The sequence below is a fragment of the Arachis hypogaea genome, chromosome 16 (assembly GCF_003086295.3).
Source record: "Arachis hypogaea cultivar Tifrunner chromosome 16, arahy.Tifrunner.gnm2.J5K5, whole genome shotgun sequence".
Lineage (NCBI taxonomy): Eukaryota > Viridiplantae > Streptophyta > Magnoliopsida > Fabales > Fabaceae > Arachis > Arachis hypogaea.
In genome coordinates this window covers 145,429,082-145,439,903 of record NC_092051.1, presented here as the reverse complement: position 1 = coordinate 145,439,903, position 10,822 = coordinate 145,429,082, and positions in this window count along the sequence as shown.

Sequence of the window (10,822 nt, the reverse complement as noted above, 5' to 3'; positions counted from 1 at the left end):
CGGGCCGGTGGTGCCAGGGTTATCTCTCCTCCTCCTCTTCCTCGGAACGTTGGGACTCTTTCCAAGCCCATTGTAATTTCTTCTTCAGCTCCCCCTCAGCCGCTCTCCGTCGTCCGACCTTCCCCTGATCCAAAGAAGCGCAAGACTTTAGAGTCTGGTGCTTCTAGTGAGGTTAAGGCGGATGCTATTGAGTTTGTCCGAAAGAATATCTATCCCCATGTTCGTATAGGCATGGATGATATGTCTGTTCGGAGCCACCTTACCACTATGGTCGAGGAGAGTCTTAAGGCGGCGGGGGTTTGTGGCAAGCTCTTGGATATTTTTGAGAAGGCCCCCCTCAGCTCTTTAGGGACGACCTCGAAAGTCGAGGAGCTGGAGGGAAGGCTTCGCTCATATCAGGAGCATGAGGGAGAGTTGAAGAAGGAGATTGCCAAGCTGAGGGAGGAGAGAGATACCTTCCGGGAGAAAGGGAAGGTTTTGCAGGCCCAGTATAACATGGAGATGGAGTTGAGGAAGACAGCGCAGGCCAGCTATCAAAGTTTATTCAAAGATCTTGTGTCTGTGAAGAATGATCTTTTGAATTCTCGGAAGGCATATGATGAGTTGGAGGACTCAATTGCTGATGGCGCCGAGGAGTCTTGGAGGATTTTCTTGGAGCAAGTCAGGGTAATTGCTCCCGACTTGGATCTTTCTCCTTTACATCCTGACAAAGTTGTTATTGATGGTGCCATCGTGGATCCTCCTGCCCCCGTAATCGTTTCTGAGTCAGAATTGAAGACTCGGGGGCAGAGGATTATTGAGTCCCCTCCTCATTCTAAAGATGCTCCGAGTTCTTCAGTAGTTCCTCCTATCTCTTCATCTCCCATGGATACCTCTGGTGGTGCTCCTCCTGATTCCGGTGGTGGTGATCTTTCTAAAAAATGATTTGTGGCTATATGGGTCTGGCCTGTGGGCCCCCGTTTTTAAACTCTTTATTTATTTCTTTATTGGTGGCGTTTGAACAATTTTCTTTGGCCTTTTGAGGCCGTAAACAAAATATTTTATGCGTACCCTTTTTAATAAGGGTTTTAACAAAATAAATAAGGGTTTAAGTTACCTTATGCGCGTATGCCTTTTTAATTTTCTGAATTCCCCTTGACATTTTCTTGAAACCTTTCCTTTTGGCTTGTTTGTTTTCCTGTGTTTTTCGTTTAAGGACTTTTGGGACAGCCTTTAAACTTCTTCCTAGGTTTTCCTATCTCTTTTTGTTGTTCCTCATGCTCACCTTTGTGTTAGTGAGTTCTTATGACTTAGGTTATTTTTGCGATGCGTTTTTCTTTTACTCGGTCCTTCACTCCAATTTATGGATCGAAGTATTCCCGAGCTTTTCTACTCGGGATCTCGTTTCGACTTATGAGTCGGATTTGTTCCGGAGTTTTTACGATCGACTTCTTATAACCTCTTTACACCGACTTGTACCTCGTCGTTTTATCCTGACGACCATTTAGGTCGGTTCATGGGATTTTCACGTTTTGTCGAGCTTAAGTCGGCGCGTTTCGTAGGAAGACTTAAAAAATAAAAAGGATTTTATAAGAGATATCGTAGATGAAAAAAGATCTTTATTAATTGGGGAGGTACCTTCTTGCTACTAAGGGTTTTTATAGCCTATTTTCCCTTAGCCTCTACTGTAATGCCTCGTTAAAAACCCTTCTTCAGAAAAAACCCTTTTGGGAAAAAATCATGAAGCTGGGAAAAGAGTACATCAGGGAGTAGAGTTCGCTTTTAACTGTAGTACCTTTTCATATTACAAGCATGCCACGACCTTGGTAACTCGGTGCCGTTCAGGTCGGTTACTTTATAATAACCCTTTCCTAAAATTTCGTTGACTTTGTATGGTCCCTTCCAATTTGCGGTGAGCTTTCCTTCTCCTGATTTGTTGACTCCAATGTCGTTTCTGATTAAGACCAAGTCATCCTGGGTGAATGTTCTTCGAATGACTTTTTTGTTGTACCTTGTAGTCATCATTTGTTTCAATGCTGCTTCTCTTATCTGGGCATCTTCTCGGACTTCGGGGAGCAAGTCGAGCTCCTCTTTATGTCCCCGTATGTTTCCGACCTCGTCGTGGAGAATTACCCTTGGGCTTTGCTCATTGATTTCTATTGGTATCATGACTTCTACGCCATAAACTAGTCGGAAAGGTGTTTCTCCCGTGGCGGATTGGGGGGTTGTCCTGTAGGCCCATAGCACTTGAGGAAGCTCTTCAGCCCAAGCTCCCTTTGCTTCTTGCAATCTCCTCTTTAGCCCTGCCAGTATGACTTTGTTGGCTGCCTCGGCTTGCCCATTGGCCTGTGGGTGCTCCACCGAGGTGAACTGATGTTTGATTTTCATACTGGCTACTAAGCTTCTGAAGGTGGCGTCGGTGAATTGGGTCCCATTATCTGTAGTAATGGAATAAGGTATCCCATATCTTGTGATGATATTTTTGTAGAGGGACCTCCGACTTCTTTGGGCGGTGATGGTAGCCAACGGTTCTGCTTCTATCCACTTTGTGAAATAATCTATTCCCACGATCAGGTATTTGACTTGTCCTGGCGCTTGGGGAAAAGGACCTAACAAGTCCATTCCCCATTTTGCAAAAGGCCATGGAGAAGTGATACTGACAAGCTCTTCTGGTGGAGCCACGTGGAAATTTGCATGCATCTGACACGGTTGACATTTTTTCACAAATTCTGTGGCATCTTTCTGCAAGGTCGGCCAATAGAATCCTGCTCGGATTACTTTCCTGGCGAGTGACCTTGCTCCGAGATGATTTCCGCAGATTACACCATGTACTTCCTCCAATACCTCGGTTGTTCTTGAGGTCGGTACACACTTTAACAATGGCGTTGATATCCCCCTTCTGTAGAGGATATTTCTCACCAAGGTGAAGTGTTGTGCTTCCCTTCGGATCTTTTTAGCTTCTTTCTCCTCTTTAGGGAGGATGTCGAATTTCATGTATTCTACTAAGGGGTTCATCCATCCGAGGTTTAGGCCAGTTACCTCAAGTACTTCTTGTTTATCTTCTATTTTTGCTACTGAGGGTTCCTGGAGGGTTTCTTGAATCAGGCTTCTGTTGTTCCCTACTGGTTTGGAACTTGCTAACTTGGATAGGGCATCCGCCCTGCTATTTAGATCCCGAGTTATATGTTTGACCTCGGTTTCTGCAAAGCGCCCAAGGTGCTCCAAAGTTTTTTCTAAGTACCTCTTCATATTAGGGTCCTTTGCCTGATATTCTCCGCTTATTTGGGAGGTCACCACCTGTGAGTCGCTGTATATCACCACCTTTGTAGCACCGACTTCTTCTGCCAACTTTAGTCCGGCGATCAAGGCTTCATATTCTGCCTGATTATTTGAAGCCGGAAATTCAAATTTTAAAGAAACCTCTATCTGGGTTCCTCTTTCATCTGCCAATATTATGCCTGCGCCGCTCCCTGTTTTGTTGGAGGATCCGTCTACATATAGTTCCCATGTAGTCGGCTTTTCCTCTTGATCCCCTGCGTATTCTGCCACGAAGTCGGCGAGGCATTGAGCTTTGATCGCCGTCCGATTTTCATACTTTAAGTCGAACTCGGAGAGCTCTATCGCCCATTGAACCATTCTCCCTGCAATATCCGTTTTTTGGAGGATTTGCTTCATGGGCTGATTCGTACGGACTCTTATTGTGTGGGCTTGAAAGTAAGGTCGTAGCCTTCGTGAGGCTATTACTAAGGAGTAGGCAAACTTTTCTAGTTTGTGGTACCTTAGTTCAGGGCCTTGTAGGACTTTACTGATGAAGTAGACTGGATGTTGTCCGACCTCGTCTTCTTTTATCAGGGCTAACGAGACAGCCCTGTTTGCTACGGATAAGTATAGAACAAGGTCTTTCCCCGGTACTGGTCGGGTTAGGATAGGAGGTTGGCTTAAAAACTTTTTGAACTCTTGGAACGCCTCCTCACAATCCGGAGTCCATTCGAATTGGCATCCCTTTCTTAATAAGGAAAATAGTGGGAGGGATTTTAGTGCCGATCCTGCCAAAAATCTGGAGAGGGCTGCAAGTCAGCCATTGAGCTGCTGGACTTCTCTCAAACAAGTCGGACTTCTCATTTCTAGGATGGCTCTACACTTATCGGGATTGGCTTCAATCCCTCTTTGTGTTAGCATAAACCCTAGAAACTTTCCTGCTTCCACCGCGAAGGCGCATTTTGCGGGATTTAGTCTCATCCCATGCAGCCTTATGGTATCAAAGACTTGTGAGAGGTCGGATAAGAGTTCGACTTCCTTATGGGTTTTTACCAGCATGTCGTTGACGTATACTTCCATTAGGGTCCCTAGGTGAGGGGAAAACACTTTATTCATCAACCTTTGATATGTGGCTCCTGCATTCTTCAATCCGAATGGCATGACCACGTAGCAAAAGTTAGCTCTGGGTGTGATGAATGATGTTTTTTCCTGGTCGGGCTCATACATCGGGATTTGATTATATCCCGAGTAGGCGTCCATGAATGATAAGTATTGGTACCCCGAGCTGGAGTCCACTAGGGTATCAATACTTGGTAGGGGATAAGGGTCCTTGGGACATGCCTTATTTAAGTCGGTATAGTCGACACACATTCTCCATTTACCATTCTGTTTTTTGACTAGTACTACATTGGCTAGCCATGTTGGGTACTTGACTTCTCTGATAAAGCCGGCTTCCAAGAGCGCCTGTACTTGCTCTTCTACTATTAGGGCTCGTTCTGGGCCGAGCTTGCGTCTTTTTTGTTGTACAGGTCGGGACCCTGGGTAGACCGGGAGCTTGTGAGACATGAGCTCGGGGTCAATCCCCGGCATGTCAGAGGCCTTCCAGGCGAAGAGGTCGGAATTATCTTTTAGGAGTTCGGCCAGCCCTTGTTTTAGAGTTTCCCCTAGGTTGGCTCCTATATAAGTGTTTTTCCCTTCCTTGTTACCGACCTGTATCTCTTCGGTTCTTCCTCCCGGTTGTGGTCGCAGCTCTTCTCTGGCCCTTGCGCCGCCGAGCTCTATTGTGTGAACTTCTTTGCCCTTTCCTCTCAGATTTAGGCTTTCATTGTAGCATTTCCTTGCCAATTTCTGGTCTCCCCATACCGTGGCTATCCCCGCTGGGGTCGGGAATTTCATGCAGAGGTGGGGAGTGAATACCACAGCTCCGAGCCGATTAAGGGTAGCTCTGCCGATTAGGGCATTATATGCTGATCCCACGTCGATGACTATAAAGTCTATGCTCAGAGTCTTTGATTTTTCCCCTTTTCCAAAAGTGGTGTGAAGGGGCAAAAATCCTAGTGGTTTTATTGGCGTGTCCCCTAATCCGTATTGGGTGTCGGGGTAGGCTCTTAACTCTTTCTCATCTAACCCTAGCTTGTCGAAAGCAGGCTTGAAAAGAATGTTCGCCGAGCTTCCTTGGTCTACTAGGGTTCTGTGGAGATGGGCATTTGCTAGGATCATAGTTATTACCACTGGATCATCGTACCCAGGGATTATTCCTTGCCCATCTTCTTTTGTGAATGAAATGGTAGGAAGGTCGGGTGACTCTTCCCCGACCTGGTAGACTCTTTTGAGATGTCTTTTGCGAGAGGATTTGGTGAGTCCCCCTCCCGCAAATCCTCCTGAGATCATATGGATATGTCTTTCTGGGGTCTGCGGTGGTGGGTCTCTTCTATCCATATCATCTCGCTTTCTCTTTTCATGACTGTCCGACCTTTCTATGAGATATCTATCAAGCCGACCTTCTCTAGCCAGCTTTTCTATCACATTCTTGAGGTCGTAGCAGTCGTTTGTGGAGTGACCATATATTTTATGGTACTCGCAATAATCATTGCGGCTCCCCCCTTTTTTATTCTTAATGGGTCTAGGGGGTGGCAGTCTTTCAGTGTTGCAGATCTCTCTGTATACATCCACTATAGAAACTTTTAGGGGAGTATAAGAGTGATATTTCTTTGGCCTCTCGAGACCGAGTTCTTCCTTTTTCTTGGCTTCCCTTTCCCTCTCTTTAGTTGAGTGAGGGGGTCCAGGTCGTCAACTCAGGTCTCTCAATTTGGCATTTTCCTCCATATTGATGTACTTTTCAGCTCTTTCTTGTACATCACTTAGAGAAACGGGGTGTCTTTTAGATATGGACTATGAGAAGGGACCTTCTCTGAGCCCATTGACTAGCCCCATTATGACTGCCTCTGTGAGCAGGTCTTGGATCTCCAAACATGCTTTGCTGAACCTTTCCATATAGGCTCGTAAAGATTCTCCGACCTCCTATTTTATTCCCAGGAGGCTCGGTGCATGTTTCACCTTGTCTTTCTGGATTGAGAACCTCATCAAAAATTTCCTTGAGAGGTCTTCAAAGCTAGTGATAGATCTTGGGGGAAGGCTATCGAACCACTTCATTGCTGCTTTCGACAAAGTGGTCGGGAAAGCTTTGCATCGCGTAGCATCGGAAGCATCAGCTAGGTACATCCGACTTTTGAAGTTGCTTAGATGATGCTTTGGATCTGTGGTTCCATCGTAGAGGTCCATATCCGGGCTTTTGAAGTTTCTCGGAACTTTTGCCCTCATTATGTCCTCGCTGAAAGGATCCTCTTCACCCAAGGGCGGCTCTTCTCGTTCGTCGCGGGAGTTGTGACTTTTGAGGGAGGATTCCAGCTTTAAGAGTTTTCTTTCTAACTCTTTTCGCCGTTCCATCTCCTCTTTTAGGTACTTTTCAGTTTCCTTTTGCCGCTTCCGCTCTTGTTCTAACTGTTCTAGGCGGCTGTGGACTAACCCCATGAGCTCAGTTACGTGGGATGGTCCTTCTTTTTCTGATTCGCGCCCATCTGAGGAATTTACCTTCGGGTTTTTTACCCCGGAGGTGCCTTCTCTGTGCTGATTGTCAACTTCCTGGTGGAGGGCGAGGTCCGTATCGTTATTGCCAGTGTCCAGATTCTCTTGCTCAGAATCTGTCTCCACGTGGCCTTCTTCGTGGGATCTGTCCGCCATCGATGGATGATCTCTCGGGTCCCCGGCAACGGCGCCAATGTTACGGTGGGTAACCGAAGATTAATAAAATAGATGGCGCTAGTTGGCCCAATCGTCCGCGGATGGTAGTCTCCGAGCTAGTTTGCACGCTGGAGCCTCCTTCCGACTTGTATTCGTGAGTGAATGGGGGGTGGTACCTGCAAAGACACTCCGATGCCTAAGTTAGCAAGGGTGTTAGCAGGTCTAGAGAGTATTGGGTTTAGAGATACCTGAGGGGTGTCAGTGTATTTATAGTGGTGAGCCAATAACCACCGTTGGAGTAGTGCCGTATCTTTAGGGTGTTAACCGTCCCATTATCTTAGGGAGGTTAAGATATGGCTTTATGAAGCGGTTAGAGAGATTTTAGGGGCGGTTACTCACTTGAATGAGTATTTATCTGCCAGCTAATCTCATGCCCGACTTCTTTAGAGCAAGTCGTGGTTGATACCGACTTCTTATGTGAGGGTCGGTACTTAGCTAGGCTTAATCCTTTGGACTAGGCCTTTTATTTGGACCTGGGCCTTTGTTATTAGGCCAGGGTATGAACAGATAGTATTTTTCGTTCCTACAAATAAATGTTAATAACAAACTGTTTCAGTCAAATATGAGTTTCAATTGCCAAATTATTGTTTTTTTTTTTATACTTCTCTTTGCAATTATATAAGCCAACTATGCGTATTTAGTCAACAAAAGAAAAAGATCATTCTCGTGACTATAGAAAAATATATATTTTCGCACAATCAATACTATTATTATTACAATTTAACTTTTAGAGTTTATGGAAACCTTCTATTTAAATAACAATAATCAATTATTTTAAATTATGAATTTATAGTTCATTTGACAATGGAAATCACCCAAAAAAAACAAAAGAATTCTTAACATTATTGCATGCTCATGTACTTAGCTTCCACAAAATAGGAAAACGGATATAATGTATATGGAATACTATAACTTGCAGGATATGGACTAGTTTGAAAAAAATAATAACATAAATGATAAGGAGAAATTATAGCTATATAAAAATGTTTACAATTGAGTTTAATTGACGTGTATACACTTTTTTTTTCTTTTTTTTTTCATCCCTATCAATTAGGATTCGTGTCTATTCAACTCTACACATAAAATGTTTGAAAATTTGATTTGACTCAATCTAAGAAAAAAAAAAGAAATAAGGATAAAAAATTGAGTTCAAATTCTGTAACCCATATGAGACTGTTATACAATAAAATAATGCTGTCAATAGATTACTATACATTATTCCATGCATATATACCTTATATAGTTTCTCCATTTTCAAGTTTTTTTTTTTCACTTTAGAGGCTCATTTTTTCTTTCTCCCACAGTAGTACACTAGTACTCCCATGGATACACCTTTTCTATAATCACTACTTCTCACACTCTTATGAGTGACATGATAAGGACTATTTTATTTTATTTTTCAGATGCAAATAGTAATTGAATCTAAAAATCTTTAATAGTCAAGATAAAAATTAGTATATCGAACTACTTTTAATTTTTAAATAAACGTGATCTTTTTTGAAAAACTATAAAGACAAAAAAAGTTTAATTGAATACAATAATATAGAGGATATATCTATTTTAGTCTTTACAGAATTTTAAACTAGACATTTTAGTCCCCAACTAAAATTAATTACTCGATTGGTCCCTAATAATTAATTCCGTCAGTCACTTAGATCCTTGACTCCGTCAACTCTAATAAAAGACAAAATAGTCACTGAAAACTTTAACATGAGACAAAATGATCTTTGACAACTCTAACAAGGGACAAAATGATCCCTGACCCATTTATTCGAAAACAACACTGTTGCATAACCCTAATATTCATACTCTTCTTCTTCATCTTCATAGTCTTCTTTCCTATCTTTTCTTTCCTTCTCTTTAGCTCCAAGATTAAGCCATGGTGTAATTGTCACACGTGTTGCACCTACCTCAACATGTCATGGACCACACACTTTTTAAATCTTTGTGATTGGTACAACTACCTCCTCTGCACTTCACCCACCAAAAGCATCCACTTCCACGTTTTTAATAACATCACCTCCAACTCCGACACGTCCACGACATTCTCAAGACCAAGTTCCACAACTACTCCAAGGGCAGGCCTTTCTCCACTCTCCGGCAAGCAATATAGATTGTTGGACATTAGAACATCATGAGAAGATTCTCCTTCGACATTATATGCAAATTCTCATTTGAAATAGACACCGAGTGCTTCATTCCTTCTTTTCCGGAGTCCAAGTTGGCAGACAGCTTCGACCTCACATCCAAGCTATTACAACGAGCAATGTCGCCGTTGCCGCTCATATGGAAATTGAAGCGATTACTGAACATTGGTTCGGAGAAGAAACTGAAAGAAGCGATCAAAGTGGTGGATAGGGCAAAGGAGGAGGGAGATGGTAAAGACGACAAGTCTTAACAAATCATAGTTGTTGTCTAGATTCATGGGATTCATCGAATACGACAACTAGTTGAGAGACATAGGTATTAGTTTCATGAGTATGAATTGGTTGAGAACAAGTTGAGGATTTTTTTCTTATGAACATTAAATTTATAGAGTGTGCATTGTATAGTTTAAAGTTACAGTGTTAGACTGTTAGTGTTAATACAGATATGATGGAAATTGAGAGAGAACAATGTCGTTTTCGCTTGGTCTCCTGTTAGAGTTGTCAGGGACTATTTTGTCCTCCGTTAGAATTAATGAAGTAAACGATCTAAGTGATTGACGGAGTTAATTGTTAGGAACTAATCGAATAATTAATTTTAGTTGGAAATTAAAGTGTCCGATCTGAAATTCTTTAAAGACCAAAATGGATATATAGTTAAAGAGTTAAACATATGTTCCTTTCAAACAATATAATGAAATAAATTAGACTAATGTAAACATATGTCATGAACACTACTCATCATGTATTATATTAGTAACATAAAATTTAAAATTAGTGGGACAAGTGCCCCCACATAATATTATATAATGTTATAATTCGACTATTACAAAAAAAAATTGGCGTTTATAAAAATTATACTTAATTTATCTAATAGTAGAGATAAAACATAACATACTCCACATTTTTATGTTTAAATTTTATAATAAGTGAAATTTAGACACTATAAAATATACCTTTAAAAAATATATTTCTCTTTGACATGCATTTGTTCCATCTTTTGTGAGTCAGAAGTCAAATTTTATTGTTAAAATATTAGATATGTATTGTAGTATTCAGTAACTCTCACATTCATGCACCAAACTTTTCTCCTATTATCTGCCAGAATTTTATGCATACTAAGATATATTTTTTATTTTTAATATTTGTGATTTTTTAAAATATTTTTAATATTTAATTTTGTTTAATTTTATTCTTAATGTTTTTTATTTATTTAATTTATTTTTAAAATTTTTAATTTATATCAAAATTATTTTTAAAAATTTTTAATTTTATCCCTAACATTTTACATAGAATTAATATCTAAGAATAATTTTGACACAAATTAAAAATATTAAAAAAATTAAATACAACTAAATATTAATAATTTGTTTGAAAAAAATCACAAACAACACGACAAAAACTATAATTTACTCTTTTTAAATTAGTTTATAAGTTACTTCATTCTAACATTTCCTAAAATATTGAGTATAAAGTTGGAAAAATAAACATAAGAATAAATTTAAAATGAGACCTAATATTAATATTTTTAAATCTATTATCCGTTGTATCTCTTTAAATTTTTGCAGAAATGTATCTAGATAAGATTGAATTTGGATATGACCGAATTTTAGATCTGATCGGCACTAAAATTATCGAAT